The 25,972-nt window shown below is 36.7% G+C and overlaps 1 protein-coding gene across 2 annotated transcripts in view; it reads right to left on the bottom strand.

Moving 5' to 3' along the window:
• Window positions 1–25,972, bottom strand: part of KCNIP4 (potassium voltage-gated channel interacting protein 4) — a gene marked incomplete at its 5' end in the record, with an annotated part of 454,322 nt that overhangs the window by 332,663 nt on the left and 95,687 nt on the right. The window lies entirely within an intron of this gene.

Below are 25,972 nucleotides of genomic sequence, written 5' to 3'. Positions count from 1 at the left end.
TTCTTTTTACTAATTTGTGAGATTATTCTATCTTCCTGTTAAAAGAATATATCTTATGAGTGTTCATATTGACTAATCAATAAACAGTAGTTCCAGATTTTTGGCTAAACTGAGTACTTTTTTGCAACTTAACAAAACCAAAAATTAAACAATAAAAAATAAACAATTAAAACAACATGGATGAAAAGAACTACTAGAAAATTATAGCAGAATTAACTAAATTGAATAATTTAGGAATACTTTCTTCAATGTTATTCTACTTTAAGATCCAAACAGACCATCTCAGAGGCAATCAGATGCCTACATCTATTTAAACTGAGTCTTCTGAATTTTCAGCATCACCCATTCATAAAGCTATGCAGGAGAATTGACTACACAGATAAAGGTACACTAAATTCATTTGGGGATCAGTTCTTTATTAAAGGAGAAACTATCTTTTTGCATTAGAAGTACGATACTTTTTCATCTCTAACTTTTACTGAGATTTAGAAAATTAATTAATTGTTGGAATATCCTCACTTGCCATATTTAAGATAATTGTTCATAGACCAAATGTAAAGTGTTTTTTCCTTAGCACAAAGCACAAAACTTGAAAAGAGGAAAAAGACAGTATAATTAAATAAAAGAGCTAGTCAGTCACCTCATTCTCTTTTTACATAACCTTTTACTGTAAACGAAAAAAAAGTTATTCTGGAACACTTAGCAACTGTCACTAACTAGTCTATTACATTCCTATAAAATATTTTAATTAATCTTCAGATTTTTATAAGCATTCATTTTGAACTTTTCATAGCTTAATTTAAAAAGCTGATATATATTGTGTGAGTTTTACATTCAGACCCCCTGAAATCAAGTCCCATCGTCTGCTAGATTTTACCCTGTGACTAAAAATCCCAAAGCATTACCCTGATTTTTCAGAATGAATCAATCAACACAGCCACAACATGCATACCTAAAAATTAAGGCTGAGCTGAAACTGGATACTATAACAACCATGGAATCCACACCACACCAGCACTGATGATGAAACAAAGACTGCCTCATGGATTTGTTGTTGTGGTAGAATAGGGTAGGAAAGGGAACAAGGCAGGAAGTTTGCCCAGTGGGGCATTCAGCCTTGGCATTTCCCTCTCTCTAAAATGGGTCATGAAGTAAAGCATCTCCATTAGCATAATTCAATCTATCCATAACTCAGAGCTGGTAAGCATTCAGGATCTCCACGTGGCTGGTACCTATTCTTACGTGGTCTTTGTCAAAGATGAATGTCAAAAAGTGATGTGGTGATGGTACTTGCTCTTGGAATGGTTACAGATCTCTTAATTGAATGACTTCATGAAGTGCAGTTTACAGCCCAGGTCTACTCTCTCTCAGATTAATTCCCTAATCATCAGCAAAGACTTCGGTTCCTTGTCACTGTCTGTTTCTGGTTTTGTGATGTTCACATGCTCAGCTGTAAGATGGATAAAGAAGTGGAGAGGACTTATCTCTAATACTGGATTTTGGAAGTAGGGGCATTCTCCTTGAACATGGGGAAACATCTCATTTCTCTTCAGGGAAGGCTGTCAGCTACACACCCCTTATTTCCTGAGTGCAGGAAGGAGGGAGATATCTAATGAATCTATGCAAAGTTAGCAGCCTTGGGAAGGATTAAAAATACCATCTCAAACTGAGGTGGACTTTAGGCACTGATAGGCAGGTAAGTTGCAACAGACACAGCAGGACTTGTCATGAGACTGTGCCTCACCTTCAGAGAAAAGATGCTCAGAGGGCATCTTCCTACTGGCAGTAAGCTAGAAAACATTAATTTACTTGTTTGCGCACATAGAAGGCCAAAGATGATCTTTTGGTAAAACATCAGTTACTTGGGGAAAGTGTTATCAGAAAGTATATATCACATTCACAAACAGATTTAACTAAAATATCTCAAGACTATGATCAATATTACTTTACACAAATGGCATCAGGCTATAGATTAAAAAAAAAAAAAAAAAACACACACACACAATCAGTCCATAGCTTTATCTGCATAACTCTAGAAGAATATTATCTCAGGTTGCTGGTGAGAGAGAGCACATCACAGCCAGAATTGTTCTTTCTTTCTTTGTAAAAGCGTGTAGCCAAGAATATGAATCCTTCCTCAAAATCCTAGATTACATTGTGGCAGGTACTTAATATGACCATACCCAAAAAGGATACATTCTTAGAAATCTACCACTGAAATCAAGGACACTTCCAATATATCTTTAATTCCCATATTTTATCAGTTTAAATGGTTGAGAAAAACTTCCTGGCCATCGCTCTGAAATTGTTTTTTCCACTTCAGACTAATTTATGGTCCATTTCTCTCTCAGTGGTTAATCCCAGTATTTATATTACACAAATTCACGATGCATTTGAAAACTGAAACATTTTCAACTGCAGCACAAAATTCTTTATGACAATGTTTCAAAGAACAGGCACTTCCAACATGCCTCAAGAGGCAGCAGGCAATAGAGTAGGGCTTGGTGTGACATTTGAGGAATGCTGTCTTCAAGTATTTGAGGGAGTCTATTTCAGTTGTGGAATCACATCAACTTAATATATAGCAGAAACTACAGAAAGTGAAAAACTTTGTTTAAAAGACTTTCTTCTCACTGCATTTTGCTTTCAACCATGGTAACAAGCTGTCAAATAATAAAAAAAAAAAAAAAAAAAAAAAAAAGGAAGAGATCTGGACTTAGGCAGAGATTATCGTTTAAAGCCCATTGTACAAATGTATGTAGCATTTGCCCTTAAGTAAGGGGGGTAGTTTCCTTAGCATTGGTTGAATAGTTGAATATTAAGCACAAGTCCATGTTTACAAAGCATCCCAGACAGACATATTAGATAATATTTAATACAGAAATATAAATCAAGTTTCACCATAAAACAGGTCCATTTAGCAGATTACAAAATGCGAGCAGTAAAAACAGTCAACAACAGTGACTACTTAGTTGGGCCTATAGACAAACCGAGCCTTTGTCCTAACTCTCTTCACGCGTATTAGAAGATAACAGGATCACAACACCAGTGCTTGCACAGGTTTATATTAATGAAGATGAGCTACCTATCTATTCATTATGCTTACCCATACAGAAAAAAGGTATGGATTAGATTTAGCGCACAAACTTTCAACAATGTGTAGTTCCCACTTAGTGTTAAGTATAAATTTAAAGGAACACCTGAAAGATAAAACATGGGCTAAATCTTATCAACAGGGAAGTTTAATTGGGTTCCCCACTGTCTGTACTCCTTACTAGATATCTATAGTGTGAAAATAAATTGGTGACTTGAGTCATGTAAGCAGAGCAGAGTGCCTGCATGCGAAAATCTCAATAAGCACATATTTTAGTTTCTGACAGTGATTCTACATTTCCAGAACAAACACTCATTATAGAAAAAGCAATAGGTTCAATACAACAAATTAACTATAGTTTTCTAACACTTTCAACTATACTTCCTCATTCATCTTTGTTAATTATCATCTAATTATCAGCATAATGAATTATGCATTAGATTTTGAAGATGGAAGAGTTAACTAGTATTGCAACAGTTGTGGTTGATGCAAACTACCAGATGTGGTAGATGCACCTATGCAAGATCTGAACAGTGTAGCTCTACCTCTTCACGATTCAATTACTGTCACATTACATTTTGATCTTACTTGTTACATCATTTGAACACAGCATGGTCTATTATAGTAAAAGTAGTAAGATACTACCGTTACCTGTAACAGAAGTAAATGAAAATCCTGGGAACTTTCTCAGTTCCTAAGAGTTCTGTGAAAGTGCCTTGAATCCCTAATGCAAAAGACTTGATTAAGGCTTGTTCCCTTTAAAGTAACATATTTTGTAGATTCTAGTGGCTTTCCAGTAATTTAGCCTCCAAAATGTGCTTCTTAATTATAAGTGAAACAACTTTTTTTAGTAGTAACATTATAACCAGTATCCACAACAACTATGGCAAATGGTTTTGAATTGTGAGCTTAGAAAGCTTGCAATGCAAACATCAGTCTGAAAAATAGAGCACATCATTTGGTAGACAGGAAAGGAAAAGCTTGAATGACTTTGTGAAATAGGAGTATTGGCCTTCATCTCTAATACAGCTTTCTTCTTGCATCGTCTATTACTTAATTTCCATAGCAACCCACAGGAGCAAGAAGTCAGCATTTCAAAGAAATCTGAATTGATACAATACACAAAAAAGAAACAATGACAGAATAAGAATAAGACAGAAAAAGACAGGGAAATTCTGCTTTATGAAACACTCAGGGTTACTGAAAAGCTACACTAGTTTATACTAGATTTACGTAAGTTACAAGTACCTTATAAAGTACTGGTTGCCAGTGAGTTCTACAGCAGTATAACCCAAAATAGTGATAAATGCAATTTATCAATAAAGTATGAGTGAAGAGTCAACTCTGCTTTCAAATCTTTCAAACAGTGGTTAATAAATCAAAAAAAAAAAAAAAAAAATATATCAGCAGAAACTTTCAAAAGGCAAAGTGAACGGCATTTAATTCTCAATAACCCTGTTAGTATAATTGGTTGTTATCTGCTAAGGCTGGACTAGCACCTCTGCTTGATGATTTTTGCAAGGAAAAATATATCTGACGTCTAGAAAGAAGCAAAGTTGTATTATTAGTACAGAATGACATATTGCATAAGCTGTCATATGTGACAGTCACTGGGAATAACCAAAGAAAATGCTGATTTGCAAGAAAAGTGTGTTTTCCCAAGTGCTAAGAAGAAAACTATACAGTTTTATCAATCCAGCTTACAAATCCCTTCTGGCACTCTACAATTGATCCAAGGTTACCCAAAATAGATTAAGTTGACAGCCACTTAAGTTCCAATTTTTTTTTAGGGGCAAAAAGCACAAGCATTATTTAAAGTTTGCAGCGAGCTGCTACAGCACCTCATCACAGTTGGTTTACATGTGGAAATAAGCAAAAACAAGTGTCTCCGAAGAAGAACGTAGCCTTAGTGTGGAGATAAATCTGTAGGGAAGAGAGAAAATAAAAAGCTGGACCTTCCCCCTCTATGGCCATGCATCCCGTGGGTGCTGTGCTCCCTGTTAGGGCACACACGTGAGCAGGTGAAGGCACGTACACACGCAGCCCCATCAGGGTGCAGGTATGCCAGTGCTCAAGGGAACCCCTCACACTGTCTGAACACCGCAACGTTCAGAAGCCTACATGCTCTGTTTTTATTATCCCCAGCCACAAATTAGTCCGTAGGTTTCTTTTTATTACTTACAAGATGAGAATTATAAACATAAAGCAATGCCATCACTACATTAAACGCAGGCAATCGTCCTGCTACCACACCGCACGGTTAGACCACAAAGAAAAACAGTCGTTACCTGTGTGAAGAGAACCTGTGATTAGCCTGAGAAGGTACTGGGCAAATTTCATGATTTCACGCTTACACCGCTTCCTACAGCCACTCATCTTAAGCAACAAGGTATTCCTCTGAGAAGAGCCGGGCACTTTTGCCGATAGAGGGAACCGTTCCTGGCAGCAAACTTCTGAGGCAGTTGGCAGCCTCGCAACTCGCCTTCTCCCAGCAGCCGAACCCAAACTCCCCCGACTCCTTCCCTCCGCTGCCTGCCGAGCACAGCCCCGGGGCACCGGAGGGCACCGGGGGGCGCCGGGGGGCCGGAGCCGCTCCCGCCGCAGGCGCTGCCCGCGCACAGCCCGCGGCCGGCTCGGCGGGCACCGCAGCCCCGGGGCGGGGCCACGCACCCCTCACATCACACACACCCCACAGACATCACACACAGACACGACACACCACCACACGCATCACACAGGCTCCGCTTCGCCCCTCAGGGAATCAGCAAGGGAGAAGAGGGCACGGCATCGCTCCGTTTTGCTGGGAGGAGGATGGAAAAAAATAAATCACAGCACAACATCAAAAGGTGGATTTAACAGAAAACATCCCAGCGGCGGATATCTCAGCGTGCTGCTCAAGGTCAGAGCAGAGGTCTGCCTCCCCTCCAGCTCACCTGCAGAAGGCAGGGGAACTGGGTGGCTCCTGGCTGGCCCCCCGAAAGATGCAGGGCCCCACGGGGTCCCCAAGGCTGGGGCAGGCAGCAGCCAACAGACCTCAGCTAGGGTGGCTCCAAGAAAGGCTTTTTTTTTTGTGGGGGGGGAAGCTGCACGCAGTCTTTGCTGCTCCCGCATAAATTCATGCTTTGCTGCCTTGCGTGAGAGAAGCGTTTCCTATTAATAAAAGTGATCTGCTGAAGTCTTTCCCCATGAGCAGAGAAGCTGAAGAATACGTTTTCATTTCCCTCGGACTACTTCCCTGGACTACAGAAACACAGAACAACTCGGAGTATTGCATTAGATGGTGATGCAATATGTAATGCCTAATACAGTTAAAAGAAGACAAAGAACCCATTAAGGAAAAGCTTAACAGAAGAAAATCACTGTCTGATCTAATTTTAATGACAGCATCGACCACACAAACATTTTGGTGAATGCCTTTAAAAAACTGTAATAAACACAAATGCACATCTTCAAACTATTTTTGTACTGTGCACTGAGCAGAGATAAATACATTATAGATGCAACACATCAAAGCATTAGCAAACTTGCAGTTTGATGACATGTTTTCTGTCTATGCTAACTAAAACACAAGCCTTCTCTCTTATGCTTGCTATGAGGCCATGAAGCTATCAGAAAGAGCAAAAATGAAATACCCCCAAGAAATCCCCGTTTTAGCCCATTGCAGGGTTTAGCCCTGGAAGGAACTAGGCAAGTTTCAGCGTTTTGTATTTGCACTGCTTCTTCCTACAGCCACTCTTCAATTTAGAAACAGCATTAAAAAAATAATTAAATCCACCACCAACAAGAAAACAAAACCTTGCCACAGAGAGTTTAACACCAATGCCACCTTCTTCTACCTCTGAAAGGGAAATTCCCTAAACAGCTGGTAGAAGTGAAGATGGATACTGAAAACACAGACGAGCATCTCGTCTTTGGCTGAGGACAGAAGAGGCCAATGCAAATGGTTCTCAGCCAGAGTCCTTGACCTGCTTAATCCTTTAACATTTTTAATTGCTTTATATAAATTTCACTTGCAGTAGTACTTCAAAATGAAGAAATGAAATACTGTTTTTCTAAAGCTTTAAATAAGCATTGTCACCATGATAATTTTTTCCCCTCCCCTAAAACAATGTAGCATCAGTTCTGACGCATTTTCCTAAACCTTTTACATTTCAATACAGCAATAACAGTAATTACTGTCTAAGAAAAAGTTCATGTAAGGTTTCTGACCAGTTTGAATAAGAGGCTTTTAACAAAGAGCGTAATATTCTGATAAAACTGGATTCAAATCTAGCTCCCATTGTTTTCCTGCTCAAAACAAATGGCTGTCTAATCTTTGAAGAGAAGCCACATACACCAAATCAAAAAACAATCAAACAAACAAAACAAAAAACCAACATGCAGATCAGGGAAGAATGAAAAGGAAAATCATAATGAAGAATAGTTAAAAAAAAAAAAACAAAACACCATGGTTTTGTCAATAAATACATTATAGTGAAATAACGTTGGAGAATTCCAACTCCTATGTATGGGCAATATATACTTTTTTTTTTTTTTTTTTTTTTTTTTTAAGATGGGACACATTAAAGCCTCCAGAAACAGTCTCTGCACTGGAATATAAAAATACTTTTTATTATAAGAATGATTGTCCCCCTACTAATTCATAATATATATAGGTCTGAACTAAAATATTTTTATTATTTTTATTTTTATTAAGATTCCTATTAATGTCAGAAGGACATGATCAGTTCCTGGAAATTCTGACTTGGGAATCAGGTACTTAGAAATCAGGGCTTAAAAACCACTACTGAAGTACAATGTATATTATAATAATATAGAATAATATTAGAATAAAGTATGCAAAACAATTCTTTTCCCAGAGTTTAAAAAAAAGCAAATGCAAGGAGAATGTAATTATTGTTTGTAAGCTCTTGGATTTTCAAATTAGTTTACCCAGCCCAAGTGACAGGCACCCCAAAACAACACAAAGCAACTTATTTTATTTTGAAGTTCTTGGAATGCATGAAATAAAAGGGCAGGAAATGTGTTTTTATTTGTTTTAAAAGAGACCAACCACAGCAGTACTTTAAATACAAAATAGAAAAGTTCCCATGAATGTACGAAGTGTACTCTACAGCTCTTAGTAATCAAATATTTTCTATGAAGATTTTCTATGAAGATTTTTAAACACAGCTACGGGAAAAATCTTCCTTAAAAAGAATAATCCATTGTGATGACTTAGCATAAAATGGGAAATGTTGAATTAGCTAGCACTATAGTTTCTTTTTGAGAAAAAAAGAACTAAATGCAGATTGCATTTAATAACAAAATAAAGCAAAATCACATGTTAAAAATACTCCATCAGAAAAACTTGAATGTCATAGCTAACAACAGCAAGGACTCAACTTGCAAAAAAAGCGCTGCAATTTTTTTTTTTTTTTTTTTTTTTTTTTTTTTTTAAGAAAAAAAGATAATAAAAAATCCCTGCAATAAGGATGACATTGCCTGTTAGATGCAAGTCCACTAGACTGGCAATAAAAAAAATAAATACAAAAAAAACCAAAACAAACAAAACCACAAAACAACATGAGTTGAAGTGACATATGCAGAGTACACAAGCTGATCAGGTTCTTGGAGACTATTTGCATTGTATGTTTCATTCACATACATTATTTAAAGCATTCTTCCAACTTCAAAGAGTGCAATTTCCTCCTGAAGTAGCCTGTGCTATTCCTTAAAAAGAACAAATTTGAATCTTCTAAAAACGACAAATTCAGTAAGCGGCCTCAACCTCAGAAAGGGTCAACCAGGAGCACTGAGAACCTGTATACAGTTTCCTCACTGTTGACTGAAGAGCCTTGCCAGAGTCTTTGTTCATAATGCAAATGCTGAATTCCACAACTGAACATTTTATCACAGTGTTTCTAGCCACCTTATTTCAAAGAACAGATATTTACAACCTAAGCACATGGCAAGAAATAACAGATGGGCAGAAACAAGCAGATGGGTGAACACAAGGTAACAGTGAGATGTTTATGGTCAGCGCAATAAACAGCTGCCACGCATAGATGACCATCATCATATCTCCTCTCAGTTGCTCCTTGCCTGTCATAAATGTGAGAGTCTTTCTAAATCGAAGTCCCCAGTGTATTTATTTTAATAGCTTTTTTTTTCTTGACTCAACAGTATCTTGTAGCAGGGTGTCCAAAGCTGATTACCATCTAAAATAGATGGTAGCAGGATTAGAGCCCTTTTTCACATAAAGCACCAGAAACTGCAGAATTCCACCATATTAATCATTTCTATAACCATACCAGCCATGTCTTTAGCCACAAACAGTAAGCAGCAATACAAATTTCTCCCCAAAATTGATTATTTTGCCCAAGTTTAAGTCTTAAATAATAACACAAACCAGCAATTGTTACATGCTAGAATGTGAGCTGGGAAAGTAGAGAGGCAAATAGATATTCCCTTCCTCACTGTTCCATACCAACTAGGGGATGAGGCTAAATTTACTTGGTTTAGAACTGTTATTGCTCATTGCTTTCTGTCCTGAATGTTACAGCAATAACAGGCAACACAAAAATCTTTCTACTTTATCTACTCCATATTAAAATGGATGTTCATATCGGATGTGGACATAGCCTTGTTCTGTCGTGGGTGGGAATAGTAATTGCCACAGAGCCCAGGACAGTTAGCAGGGGGATTGCCAATGTACTTAGTTAAGGCAACAACTTACTTTTTATATAGCAAAAACAAAGGCTTCATAGCAAAAACAAACAAAACAACAACAACAACAACAAAACTTCATAGCATCCCAACTTCACTTATACATTCTGTCCATGATGTTTCTTAATGTGCAACACAAAAGAACAAGAGACCTTTACCACTGCCTATACCACAGAAAATTAATGCACAATCTTCCTGCTTCTGTCCCTAGTTTTTAGCTTCTCCTGAAAGCTTGCTAAGAATAATATCCTCAAAAATCAAACAACTAGTGCTGTGCTGAGAATAGTACTACAGAAAAATGACTATCTCATACTGTTCACATATCAGCAAGTCATACACATGCTCCATTCTAATAGCTAATACTTGTATACAAGAAATTACTTCCATTGCTGTTACATTTCTAGAACCTATAGTTTCAAACTTAATTTTGTTACATTTATGGAGCTCAGTAAAACCTGGTGGCTTAGCCAGCAAGAGCATAAAACCTTTGACCAGCATAACAAAAACACTTCTTAAAACACTTGTCATTTGTCTCTATTATTTCTGACTTCCCTGTAACTAGCTACTCAATCAGAATGCCTTTTTTTTTTTTAAACCTACTCTGTGTCCTTGAAGCTTACCCCAGGGATTCATTTACACACAACACTCTAAGATGATACTGCAGACGGTCAACGAGGAGCTACAGCTGCCTCAACCTCCCACACAGTCCTCTCTTGCCTAATTAAATATTCATCACTCCCGAATGCTGTGGTGTCAAACATGAGCAACTTCCCAGCCTGACCTTCCACAGCCAGCCAGAGGTTTGTGCTGGAGAATAAACAAGACTGGGACTTACCTGCTGAAACATAAAATAGCATAATGCAGTTTTCATGTTGCACATTAAGTTTTGTGCACATGTTGTAAAATTCTTACTGCAGAACGTACAGTACTGCCTTTAATGTTCAATATAACTTGAATCTCTGTATGCAAAGCTAACTATAAAAACCTGCATGAGCAGTGTTACGAATAATCTTTCTGCAGAACACTAAAACCTATTCACCCTTATTATACAGACCCCATTTTGCACGTGCAGCCTTATCTTCCAACTTAAACCAATTCTGAGTGTTCTCAAATGGAAAAAAAAATGTACACTATCAACAAGTATATGGGTTCTCTCTTTGTTTTGTGGCTCTGAGTTCATAAGTGTCATAAATTCACATATGCCGTCCATAAGAAGTTTAAGTTTTGCCCCCAAGATGAAAGAATTAATTCCTAATTTCTCTTCCCCATGGAAAAAGATATCTGGAGTTATACTCATTTTATTTCTACTAGACTCTACACACATTTAGATCTCTATTTAATGGAAGAGAGAAAAATCTTCTATCTCATCTTCTCAGTCAAGTGCTAACCTAGAGTTTTCAGGGATCATTCCCCCATGATCACCACCACCTCTCCATCATTTTTGCTATCCCAAAACAATTGTGAATGCTGTAAATTTGCAGTTTAATCAGTGAGTCAAACTAAATGTGCAAAATTTAAATTTAAAGGTGCAACTCCTGAAGTCTTCACATCATCACATGAGTTGTGAAGCATTTGGGTCAATATACTGCAGCTACTACCTCAGAGAGGAGAAACAAAAGGCAGAAGCAACCTCCCAAGCAGCTGTTCAGAGCCTACATTGTATATCACCCTTGGTTAGAGTAATTTTGAAACAGCTGTCCTGAACCCCAAAATTGATCCTGTTAAGTATTCACATATAAGCATATATGAAGTACAAAGTTAAACTATCCCAATGCTAGGCCCGCAGTGTCTGTCTTTCCCATGCTAGCAGGGTCCTGCAGATACTGAGGACAGCCTTTCTACAATGCTGCACTACCTTTTAGTTATAAGCAGTTACTCATCTACTCCCCAGTTTACCAGAACTGTTGCAATTGCAATACTGGCCCATAGATTTTTCCACATAATACGGGTGATTAGCTCTCCCAATATATATATAATAATTAAAATTATTATTTTCCTATTTGTTCAAATTGACTTAGAATTGATCTGGTTAGTCTGATAGACCTGACTTGAACCCTGTTCATCCATAAGAAAAGTTCATATATGCTCAGAATTGTACCACTCAAAACTAAGTTTTTCTACACTGCACAATTATTTGCATCACAGAGAAATGAAAAACACATTCCAAAAGTTTTATTTATTTTATTTATCAACTCCAGTAAGTTTGAAATCCATCTTGGCTTCACATTATGGATAAGCCTGAAGAAGCTACACATTACGTAGTGCAAATAGGATGCAATGATCAAGGATTTAAATGGATGTGATGCTCTCATTTATCTTTGCTGGCCCTGTAAAGTAAAATCTCTGAGTTTGCATTGTGATCTTGAAGTCACACACTACACACAGCTGCAGATTTTGATGACCTTATACAACATCCATGCAGTATCATTTTTCTCCCTGCCTCCTAACACACATTCTTATGTGGCCGTATATACTGCCACTTCTCCAAGAAGTATGGCCACGACTACCTGCAGCTTCAGGCAAGCTTCCCTCATCTGTCCATGTAATGCTCCTTTAAATCAGTCCTCAAGGACCAGAGACAGGAGGAGTAATAAAAGTTAAAATAAAAATAATAAAATAAAATAATAAAATAAATAAAATAATAAAAGTTAATCTTAGAGATTAAAAAAAGCAGTACAATGGAGCAAAGAAGGAATTTAATCTTGTGTGTGACCCACAGGCATTAATGAAAGGCTAAATCTTTGATTCCTAGCTCAGAGCATCTCATAGCACAGGTGGTATTTGGGCTGTTGTGCTTCAGAGCTCAGGAAACCATAGAAATTCAGCATGACATCACTGCAGTCTCTTAGCAATAACAGTCTAAAAAGATTTAATCACATGAGGGCCTTCAGCATAAATTTAAGTCATTTTCCAACTCCCTAGCCTAAGGAAGTGAAGTAGTTTTTATTATGAACTCAGCTATTATGAGGTTACAAGTCAGTGATAACCACAATAATCTATATATGGTCTAGGCAAGCAAAAGAAAACTTCATTAGTTGGCTGTAAATAAATTTCCAACTTAGAAGCCTAGAACAGGAAGTTAACTGCAAGGCTGGTAATGGCAACAGAGCATTTCTCTCATTTCTATACAGCAGCACAATAATTCTTCTATCGCACACACTCTTCTGAGCATTGGTGTTGATGAAGGATACAGGAAAATACCACCAGTTACCAGAAAAATGATGGTAAACTTCTGAGGTCTTGTACAGTACAGGGGCAAGTGAGCATTCTTAAGCCCTACAGAAAGTTCTTAGTTCATAGCTGCTCCGTGTGCCTGAATATAGAATTTCAGTCACCAAGTAGAATCACATTTTATATTACAGAAATTATGACTTCCAACTTTCCCCCATCGGAATAGGACAGCTACTTCTACTGCAGAAACTATATTAAAAATGGAAGAGATAAGCTGTTCAGTCAAAAAATAAATTCTATTAGAGTTATCTCAAGTCCAAGGAACTAGATTGAGAAAAAAAAAATCTCTGAAATTTCCAATACACAGGTAACTTGTCAGGTATAAGCATCTTAATTGCAAAGATGCCCTTACCAGTTTCTGTCAATAAAGAATTTATGGCATTATGTACAGCTTTAGTTCTCACCTCTTGGTTAAAGTGGATAATTCCACACTCCTTAAATTAAAGATGCTTTCAATTAGTAATCACATTTCATCCTACGTTTTATATCATCATTAGCCAGACTCCCCCATATTGACTGGGGGATTGATTTCAGAGAATTCAAGTTGGTCACATTTTACTAGCTTAACTTTGTTTTCCACATGATGACTGAGGGGGAAAAAAAAAAAGAAAATTGGGTAACAGATGTTTTATCTAGTTGATTTTCTCTGAAGGTAAAATGTTTATTTGAAAACATGTATAGAATTTTCTCACTTTTTAATATTGTTTCTAAATAAAACGTTTTGCTTTGGCTGTGGGGGGGTGGGGGTGGGGGGAGACTGGCACAACAAGTGTGCTTTTTGTGACTCTGTCTTGGAAAATAACTAATAAAAATTAGAATAGTACCAACAGGAGGAAGTCTTATTTCAAAACATTTTACAGCCTGAGGGAAGATTATGATACTATCTAGGGAAGGAAGAAGGATGATATCAAAGTGAAATTATTCCTGAAGGTCTCTGGTCATGGATCTCATTGCACTACAAGATCTCAGATCAGTATGAACTTTTGCAATTGGACTAATAACTTTTCTTTCTATATATATATTTTGATTATGAATTATTTTATATTTGCTTATTTAAACATTAACTCTTGACTCTGTAGATGTATAGACCAGATACAGACAATGTGTCGTATCTGGTGTGCTGCTTCTTTTGCCCACAGCAAGACTTCGTAACGCCTTCTCCTACCATAAGAACATGCATTCCTTCCAGTCGACTTTCACAGCAACACATCCTCATGGTCTAACCACTTTCATTCGTTAAAGGTAGTGCTATTTCTGAACTTCCTTAGCAGTAGAAGAACATAATTTCCTCGCATTGACCTTGTGCCCACTCTAAATGTGGGGTTCAGACTGATCACCATAGCACACAGACAGCAAGAAGCAAACCAATTTTTACTTTATATCATTAAAGACATTCCTGCACCTGAAAAAGTAGCTAAGGTATCTGAATTGGGTAATAACAGAGTTTCTACATCACTTAGATCTTTCACAGTAAATTAGACTTTTCTCAGGGGCTGGGTTCTTTCGTGTACTGCCTCTCCAGAGGCTCCTATCCTGGTTTCCCTTCTAGAAATGGATTTTCAAAACCATTTCCACTCCTTGTCCAGACTTTATTTACTTCTATAAAGATGCTTTCTTTTATAACTCCCCTTTATCTGGTCCATTACTAGATAATCTATTCCATGGCTATAAACATCTGGCATTTAAACTAAAAAATCTGGTTTGCCCAGAGCAACAGCTATCCCTTTCCCAGCAGTGCTTTAAGCAGAAAGTGATCAAATTTTAATGATACTCTTTTGTTATCTTAAACCAACTGCAAAAATTACCCCCATCACTTCCCCTGGGTTTGAAGGATATCAGCGAATTTATCCATTCTAAATGGCACAAAGCTTTTGGTGGTTAAAATGCACATCTGCTCTAAAGAGATGACAAAAGTTGTAACAAAAATGCTACAGTACTCAAAAGTTTAAGCAATCAAATACTTAAGGCCAAGGCATTATTCCAAAGTTAAAGAACCCTTTACAAATCTGAATTCAGAATGAAGATGGAAAAAAAAAAGTTTCATTTTCGAGCCTATAACTTTTTTCCTATCAGAGACCTATAAAAAAAATTCAACTTACAAACAATTAGCTATTGCAGATCTGCCAAGTATCAAATACCCTGAAAGATTTTTGTTAACAACTTCATAATAATGGTATTCTGCTTGCTGAATCCTCAGTGTTTTTCTATAGTTTTTTTCCTCCCTATAAGCTTTTGGTTTTGAGGTAGTCATATACACAAAAAGATTGCTCTGATCTGCATACAGCTGAGAAGACTGTCAAACCCTAGCCATAATTATTAGTTTTATTATTAGTTTTTGTAAACATGTGTGGAGTCTGTGAGCTTCAATTCTATTACAAAACACTCTACGAACCCCAGAATTACATTAATAATCCACCTGGAATGAAATGTTATTTTCAAAGTGGCAGGTAACATATATACACATGTGACTGGTAAAGGATACTTCTCTGAAAAAAATTGAAATACTTTACTTAAAAATAGATGCACAGTGGTCTAAGCTAATCAGAAAGTGCATATCAGGATAATGCATTAAAAATTCAGTAGAACTAGAACTGATCTTCTTTGCTAAAGACAACTTTTTGCTGAATCTCAGAGATAAAACAAAAATCACCAAAATTGCTCTACAAAGTTTGTGCTCTACAGAAATTCCTTGGCTCAGACTCCTTTGCAAAATAAGTCTTTTACTGTCACTCCTGCTATTTGAAAGGGTCAATGAATCCATGATACTGAGATGTATGCTTCTGTATTTTCTTTCCATTCTGGGGTTTGAAGCAGCTACACTTCTTTTAGAATAACAACCTCAAAAAAGATATAATATAAACATTGCCAATATAGATGCTTCAATTAACTGGCTTCCTCTACCCCTTTAAAGAAGAAACCATCTTTCTCTTCCTCCCTCCCTCCCTCCCCCCCCCTCGCCCCCCCCCCCCCCCAATAACTCAGTAAGAAAAGAGACTCCATAAGCAAAGAGTTAGAATGGTACACAAAGGGAATAATCCAAAATAAACAAATAAGTAGTTTTACTCTGGACCTATACAGCTGCATATAAAAGTGAATGATAGAGTGAAAAGCTCTCAACAAATTTTTGTCCTTTGCCTGTAGGAGTACATGCAGCAATATTAGGCTGGAACTGACTTTCTACTTACCAGGAAACATGACATGATGAGTTTCTAAAATTTGAGTGCAAAGTGGCAGAACTTCAGGATGATACTGAAAACAGAACTGCATAAAAGATTATTTCAACCAGCCAGAAAAGCATCACTAGAACAACCCTTCAATAGAGCTTCAGAAGTGTCTGTTTTCTCTGGTAAAGGTTCTCATTGCCATCATGATGCACCAGTGGCTGGAAATTACTGGTGGTTGTTGCCACTACATCAGCCACTACCAACAGCATCACTTGTTGACAGCTTATCTATATAACAAAGAGGAGAGGGAAGTGCTGGTCTCAGCTCCATGGGAACTGATGACAGGATGCATAGGAATAGACCAAAGCTGCACCATGGATGGCAGTTTCAGTCTGGGTATTAGGGGGAAAAAAAAAAAAAAATAAATAATAATAATCTCCTGAAGTATGGTCAAACACTTCTTAGAGGTGGTTGATGCCCCATGGCTGTCAGTGTTCATTTGGATAATGCCCTTAATAATAGCCTTTAACTTTTAGTCAGGCAATTGGGCTTGGTGATCTTTGCAGGTCTCTTCCAACTGAACGACTCTGATTTCTAATTATTCAGTATAGCCTATGAATATGGAACAACCAGTATATGTTATTCAAAGTATTCTTTTTCTTTTCTTTTCTTTTTTTTTTTTTTTTTTTTTTTTAAAAAACTTTCATTTTTCTGAACTTCAATGAATGTAAGTTTGTGTTGTAATTTAGCAAATCTTATATGTATTTCCTAAACTGAACAGTCTTAAAACTAACAACATTGACACGTGAATTTGTAAAGCTTCATTCCAGCCTGTGACTAATACATGGGAGCAAACCAACAAGTAAACAGAAGATGACAAGTGACTACACATTGTCCACAATCTCCTAAGCCAAGTTTCCGAACACAATGTTACAAGAAACAGATGATGTAGAGCAACAAAAAGATGAATATACATGAAATAATCAGTTTTATATTACAGGTCCAAGACATTTTTCCAGAACAATTTAAGCTGAAATCCCATTTCAGGTCTCTTCTAAATGAATCTGTCATAGTTCACAATTTATATTAGTTCAATTAGATCACCCTATTCCCTCAGGATCTTATTCCTACTGAGGAAAAACAACAACAACAGATGCCTTCCATATTCAGCCTTGTTCTTTTATGTTTGTGTCTCATAGTGCAAATATTCCCATGTTTTAGGGGAAGTATATGAATCCAGAAAACAAAATTATGTCTCAAGAGATTCTGAGTATTAAACAACACAGTTAATTCCAAACTGAAGTGAAACATTTAACAGCTGAAGAATGTCCCTGTTTGGTAAGGCCTCAGATACATTTCCACCTGCCTTAGTTTTACTGTTTCCTAGAGCTGCTACAAGATGCAAAAAAACTTTATAATGATAAGCTATCGACATTTTCTTTTTGTGGTCACCATAAGTAAAAACAGTGTCAACAGGTTCTTGAGAAACACCTAACCAACATTTGACATTCTGATACAAAAAGCATTTCCAGTTTCCATATTTCATTTTATTTTTTTCCAGTAGTGACCAAAAATACATTGGCAGCTTGAATGTGAAATTTAGTAAGTTTGTAAACAACACTAAGTAAGAAAAAACAAATTTTGGAGCAGCTTGTGTAATGCCCTCCATCTAAGATCACGGGTGCAGTTAACCAATTACTGTCCTCGTGTATGCCTATCTACAACATCTTTGTAGATCTGATAAGCACAGGAAAGCAGAATGGTATGTCTATAAACTTCATTGGGATAGACAATAATCAAAAAACATGTTTGTGGAAAACTGAACTTAGACTCAAGCCAAGGTTGGAAATGGAAGTTGTGTGATATGGAATTTGAATTCCTTTGTAGCCGCAGAGAAATTCATTAGTACAAGAAGAAAGTAAGCAACTTAAATCAGATATAGCTTTCCGCAAGTCAGAACATGCCTCTGATCTTAAAGATCGCACCTTGAAACAGCATGGGTATCTTTGCATTATCAGTGCTCTTTGCAAGCTTCCCCCCCCCACCCCAGGAGTTTTATTCTAGTAATTTCTGGTAGAAACACGAAATTCAGAGATAATTTTTACCTCTATCCTTCCTTTGACATTTGCAACACTTTAGGAATGCATTTGCTCTTCAAGGATATTTTCATCTATTAAAGAATATTTATGAGTACTGCTTCAAAGAAAACCACTGGAATGAGAAGTCAAGCAAAAACAGAGAGATTTGCATTTGCAACTATTTATAGATTAACTCCTAGCAATATAAAAAGCAACATCTGAAATTCGTTCTAAAGCTGGGTTAAGAAAGGTGTCAATGCATGAATTATATTCTCTTCTCTCTTCAGTTATTTCAGAGTTTAATATCAGGGTGCACCTAGAGAAGACAAAAAGCTTAAGATATTGCTACAATTTAAGTGCAAGTTAGTTCACAAATCAATTAAAATGAAGGCAACTAAAAGGAGTTAAACATTAAAAAGAATGAAAATCTTGGTTTTGCTCTGCTTAAATTCAGTGCTCTCTTAAGTCTGTGACTAATAATTTTGTGAAGCAGGGATACTATGTAATTTCACAAAAGCCTTAGAACTGATTGAAAGGCTTTATAAATGGTGCCATTCATATGTATCACTAGCCATATACCTCCATAGTAAAACTGCCCTTTAAAATGGTAAATTCAATAAAGCATTCACACTCTTGCAGCCAGAGCAGCACATGAAACTGATTTAGAGAGGATTGTTCAGTTGGATAAAGACTCCTCAGCTTCAGAAACCAAATGGATCATCTGACAATAGTGTCCAAAAACTCCTACTTCCTTTACTCTGATTGGCGTTACAACAGTGTGATATTCTTGCACTATTAGTAGACTGGCAGCATAGCTATGAGGTGTCCACAACACATTTCTATCCTATGCAAGTCAATATTAAGTACTAAGGGGACAGATTATGTTTAAAGGCAGAAGTGACATTTTTAAAACAATTTTGCCATTATTAACAGTATTATACTGCACTTCGTTCAAAAAAAAAACAACTGCAGAAACACAAAGCAGGTTTCCATGCAAGACTGCACTCAGAAGTTAGTGTTATTAGGAGCTTGGTTTCTAAATTCAATCTGCATATATGCACATAATTCCTTTGAAAGTTCATATTATTTTCAAATGTTCATTTTTGTTATTTATTTTTTGAAAGGGAGGGGAAGTCAAGAAAAAACATCAATCAACTGACAGAGGCATGGCCAGCAGGTCAAGGGAGGTGATTGTCCCCCCCTCTACTCTGCCCTTGAGGGGCCCCACTTGGAGTGCTGCAGACAGGTCTGGGACTCCCAGCACAAGAGGGGCTGTTAGAGCAAGTCCAGAGGGCCACCAAGATGATCAAGGGGCTGAAGTGCCTCTCCTGTGAAGAAAGGCTGAGAGCTTCTCTAGGCTGAAAGCCTAGAGAAGGCTCTGGGGAGACCTCATTGTGGTCTTTCAGTACCTAAAGGGGGCTTATGAAGAAAAGATGGTGAGTAACTTTTTACACGGTCAGGTTGATAGGACAAGAGGAATGGTTTTAAACCAAAAGAGGGGAGATGTAGATTAGATGTTAGGATGAAATTCTTCACCTCAGAGGGTGGTATGGCACTGGAACAGGTTGCACTGAGAAGCTGTGGATGCCCCACCCCTCAAAGGGTTCTAGGCCAGGTTGGATGAGGCCCTGGGCAACCTGGTCAAGTGGGTGTCAAAAGTCCTTGTGGGGCTAGAACTAGATAATCTTTAAGATTCCTTCCAAACCAAGGAATTCTATGATTTTAAAGACAACAAAATGAATATATGAATTACTAAAATGGGAGTCATATTCATCTATCCTGGTGAAGTTTAAAAGCCAATGAGGACAAAAAGCTCAAAAAGCTTTTTTTTTTTTTTTTTTTAATTTAGTTGACTTGGAAGATAGCAGTATTTGTATTTCGAAACTCTCCAGCTTTCTGAACAGTTGGAGCTCTGAGATTGTAATGACAGTTATTGTTTCCAGGAATTACATTTCTAGAGACAGTTACAATTTCACACATTAATAGGCAGGTACAACTAGTTGTTCCCTAAATACATAATTCCTTTATTAACAATAACTCAACATTGAAAAATGTATACATCAAAGCCTTGTCAAAAAACATCTAGTGAATAATTATTCACATCTGCTTAGAAGGCAACACTATTTTCAACCTAGATTTTGACATCATATAATTAAAATAGAACATTAAATATCAGAAGTCATCTAATTAAAGGAAAATATTTGGCAAAAACATCAAAATTACACAGCCTCCAAAGAAAGAATATCAACTCTATTTTATTTAGATATTTGATTCAATAAGATCTTAACTAGGAAAATTGGTGTGTCATTAGTTTTATAAAAATGCATTGTGCTTTTATTTTGCTAAGGATTTTCAGAATTTTGCAAGCAAATTCGCAAGTCTTTTGGACACTTTCACACAACAGGAAGGCTTTGATTCCTCTTTTCTAACACATTTATATTCTTTGTAACAATCAGAAGACTACTAAGTCATTGCCTAGTAAGTCTCACCAAAATGGAAAAAGATACAGAACTCAGGCACAGGAGACAAAGATGAATGAGAAAATGAATATATCTAATACATTGATTGTATTTTCATTCAAGATGAAGCAGCTTACTCATGTCTCAATTTTCCAATACAGTCAAACTCCAGATAGTGCCAGTTAAAATGAGGTTTTAAAACTGGTTTATTACTGGGGGAGATTAAACTGTGCATTTCAGATTACATAAGGCAAAGTCTTGAAAAACTTTTGGCAGCTTTGAACACTTATTACGTTTTAGATTAGGGTTTCTAGAGTTATCCTATCACAATACCAATTTTTCAAACAAAAACAGGATAATTCACAAGTCTGAAGAGTCTATATTATGGGAGAGTCAGAACAGATACAGAGGATTTATATGCTTGTTTGCTTTCTCTTAGTAAAACCACCAAGTGAATTTACATTGGTGTGTGATAAAAAAGTTATATGTATGGATATTGCAGAGGCATAAGAGCTCTTCTATTCCAGACAATCAAATAGCCAATATTCCTAGACAGCTATCATGCCATTACCTGTACCAATAATTAGGTATTTGACTTATGAATCATTTTTAACAAGCACTGCATGTTTTTATAGAAAGCCAGGGTACAAAACATTCAGTAACACCAAATATCTACTTATATGCTAGGAAGAGGGACTCTACAGATAAAATCAAATTAAAAAGTTATTCATGGAAGACTGATGAGGAATACAAGTAACAAGCAGATCTCAGGGTATCACTTCTGTCTCAGCTTACAAAAAGAAGGTAGGAGTTAATATGAAAAGTATTTTGGGGAATGTTTCAGCAAATTAAAATTTTTCAGAGGCATGAAATTTTATGTCTGAAAGATTTTACTCAAATTGTAGTGATCTTTTCTATTGTAGAAGTCAAAAGAAGTTTGAACAATATGAGTGAGATATTGGAAGTTGTCTTCCCTGGGTCAAATCTATTCCTTAAATGTTTTTTGTTTTTTGGGGGGAAATTTTCATAATTCATCTAGCTATACCAAATAACTGGGGAAAACAACTTCATTTAAAACAAGAACAAAAAACTCTCATGATTATTTATCATTACCACTTACTGTCTATCTGTATGTTTCTATATTATGTAATACTTGTATTTTATAGGCTAAATCTCAAATTTTTAAGGTCAGCGTGGAAGATGACATTTATGCTGTCTCAAACGTCGTCTGAAGGGTTTCCTGCCTACCAATGCCAACCTACATCTCCCCACAGCTAGATATCTCTTCTGGATTGTGCCTGGACAGGCCAGAATACATGGGCAGGAGAAAACTGCCAGTGCAACACATACTAGGCATATGGTGTTGGGGCTCTTCCTGCCCAGGGACAGCAGTCCCAACCAATCAGAAATTTAAGAACATGCATAGCAATGAACCAGTACATACTGTTACACTGGAAACAAGGTAAAAAGACCATGAGGGGACACTATGGAAAGACAGTGACTTTTCAAGACAAGGGACCCTCCCCACCATATCTTTGAAGACAACGGACCAACAGGACACTACTGGATCCTTGGTAGTGACTATCTGTTGCAATCTATAAAACCTCTTTGCTTACATTTCGACACCTTTTCTCTCACTCCTTTCTCTGGCTTCTCTTTTGATACTTTTTATACAAAATTAATAAACTGGTGGATGACATTTGACCTCACTTAATCTTGCTGTAGGTAACTCATGAGCAATTGGAACTGGACAGCCAGCAAAAAACAAACAGTATGGCTAAAGGTGAGTTTAGTCCCATGTGAGCTTCAGGCAACGTATACACAGCTAAAGAAGTTGTGTAATTCTGATACAAATAATTCAGAATTAAATTCACTTATATAATTCATAAAATGGACACAGCTCAGACATGATTGATCTTTCAGCATAGTATAAATACTAGGAAACTAAATTTCTAATGGCAACCTTAGGTTTTGAAAAAAAATTACAGGCACTTAAGTTAAAAACTTAAACTGAAGTTAAAAAACACATTTCCACAAAATGTATTCTAGTATTAACAAGAAAAGAAGCAAATTTCAGTTTTATGTGAATTGTACGGTGGTAAAATAAAGAAAGCAGTATAATTTTAGATAACTTCAGTAAAGCTAAAGCTTTTAAGGAAATATGACTTGAGCAATAAGTGTCAAACACTATCAGAGGTAGAGACAGTGACAAGCTCCAGGAAAGGGCACTGCATGAAGGCTTTTATTATTTTTTATGTACCATCACCTAACTGTTGTTAAGGAAATGCAATTACCAATTGAAGAATCATTTATCCAAATTATTCAGTGCTACAAAGGAAAACTGACATGCAAATGATTTAGATAAGAGATCCTAATGATCTAATACTTGAAGTTGTCACTTGGATTCTACTTTTAAAGGTAAGCTTTCATTGCCCTTGAAAAAAAGTAATTCCATTAAATGCACGCTAACCACCACAGTAGCTGGTGAAAAAGCAGAGACACTTTAACTGATCTTATGCTACCTGCCAGAATGTTCCCTGCTGTAAATACTGACACACACGCTTAAGAGTGACTACTGTACTTTGCATTAATGCTATGTATTGTGTGTTCCCTCATACTTGGAGTAATTTTTTCACTGAGTATATAGCAACAGACCTATCTATACATATGCATACATATTTACTCATATAACAAATAACTTCTTAATAACTGTGCTTCATTACTGAGGTATTGCGCATCTGCCCGCAGGAAATGTGGATACTGCACAGACACAGAAGTGGTTTAAATTCATCTTTGAATTCTCAAGATCCTCTGTCCTTCACCTAATTTCTTGTGACAGATTAACAAAATAAGACATGAAGCATGTTTGTTATACAGATACCTATGTAGGACTGAAATCCCAGCTGGGAAATAATCATAAGTCAAGGGCATCACAGAAGTCTTACTTTCCTCCAGACCTCTCCTCTTTGCTACTGACTCCTTTTCAAAAAGGAAGCTATGAGGACAAAAAATCCACCTCAACTCTTTTGTCACAGGGATCATCCCAGTGGTTGTGCATGCTGAGCTCAACCACCATCCCATATCAGAAAGGGAATGGAGAAGACCTAGCAGAAGCTTTCAGCAGGGAATTAGAGCAGATGACCAAACATCTTCTCCAGTCTGTATCATGTGCTGGCTGATCCATAGAACCACAAAGATAATCAAGCAGCTGGAGCACTTCTCCTGTGAAGAAACACAAAGAACAGGGGGTGTTCAGCCTACAGAATAGAAAGCTCCAGGGAAACCTCATTGTGACCTTTCAGTACTTAAAGCATACTCATAAAAAAGATGGAGAGCAACTCTTTGCTCAATTGGATAATGACAGGACAAGGCAGAATGGTTTTAAATTGAAAGATAGACCTAGATTAGATGTTAGGAGGAAATTCTTCACTCAGAGGGTGGTGAGGCACTGGAACAGGTTGCCCAAAGAGGTTGTGGATGCCCCATCCCTGGAGATGTTTAAGACCAGGTTGGATGGAGACATGCATAAGATGAAGACATCATAAGTTAATTGCTGAGGCAGTACCTGGAAAAGGTAAGCACTGCACAGAATATCACTGATTATTTATTTTTACAAGTTTGTTTTGTCAAACTCTCAAAAAAAAAAAAAAAAGCAAAAAAATCAGTTTTCTGTGACCTTTATCTTCATGCAGAAACCTTTTATGTTGACAGTCATACATATTCTTAAGGGGGGGAACTTGACCTAAAGCTGAAGAACTGACTATATTCACAAGGAAGACATGATTTGCTAACAGTTTACTATTGAAAATAAAATTCGCTGAATACCTTGAAAGTGTTTTCATTCTTGAAAACTATTTTCATGTTAATATATAAAATAATTTTATTCTTTTGCAAGAACATATTAAAGCATCAAAGAGAGAGAAATTTAAAGCAAAGGCTTTAACTCAATTATGTAAACTCAAGGTGCTTTTGGCATGTCATTTCTTTTCAGAAGAAAATACGGGAGAGAAGGAAAACTAAAATCCAAGTGATTTTAACGAAGCCTAATCTTTACTCACAAGTAGGATGTTTATTCATGTAATGTTTTTTCTGGTATGTCTCCATCTTAGAACACAAGAAATTATCAGTAGACCCCAAGAATCACAAAAACTGCAGCACAAACATAATCAGTCTTAAAGAGAACTACATCTAATAGTAAATTCTGAAGAGAGAATTTAGTGAGTTATGAAGTATCTGAATTTGTTTTTATGTCACTGTTAGGATTCTAATTTAGAAATAAATAGCTTCTGTGAGGTGAAATATGGTAATGTCAAAAAGGTATTGGCAATGCATTAGACAAAAGGATGCTTTCAGAAGTAGGAATTTATTCAGAAGTTTGCAGTGCTGAGTATTTTTGCATATTTTAGTCATATTCATACCTAAAGATACAGGTTTCAGCTAAAATCAGAAGAAAATCTGGGAATTCTTGATCAAAAATTATTTTCAGTTTTATCAAAAAGGCATACCTGTGTGAAGAACTGCATGGGTATCTTTAGAACAGTGAAATTAGTCTAATTTAAAAAAAAAAAAAAAACACATCAGTTTTTTTAAAAAAATTAAGTCTTCTACAAGCTCCCCAGATAATTTCTTTGCTGCTCTTGCAGTCAGCAATCCAAACTGGGTCAAGGAACTGAGTCTTTAACACAAATAATAGGGAAGACAAGTGTTAGCAAAATTGAATCCAGCCCCACAAACTGCCAAGTACCTGCACTGAATTGCCACAATTTATCCCAAAAATTTATCTGAATTATCACCGTAAGTGGTTTTTGAACCTGAAAACACTCCTTGCAATGTATCTTCTAAGATGAAGGAGACACAGGTTTCAGTTTAGAGGAGTTATCTGCACACTTGGGTTGAAAGGGTGAATTGGTTCAGCCAATGAAAACACAGGAGATTAGGAAGAAATGACGAGTTGTGTATTATAGACATTTGCAAAAACAATGGCCTAAAAAGTCTCAGAGTTCGTTTTTCATGTTTTGTCTGTGAGTGTAGAGAGAGAAAAAGCATGGCATCTGCACAGCCACTTCCTTATGATGGGATCCAGTGCTAAAATTTATCTGACATAGGCATTAATTCAGTCTCATCTTGGGACATTACAAAAATTAATCATCATGTCTTGGGTCCTTCCAAAAGAGCCTCTAGCTTTAACATTTACAGGAGACTAGTAATCTGATACATCAGTAAAATGAAGAAAAGCAG

This window comes from Aythya marila (genome assembly GCF_965140915.1).
Source record: "Aythya marila genome assembly, chromosome: 4".
Taxonomy (NCBI): Eukaryota; Metazoa; Chordata; class Aves; order Anseriformes; family Anatidae; genus Aythya; species Aythya marila.
This window is presented reverse-complemented; position numbering and strand designations above follow the sequence as displayed.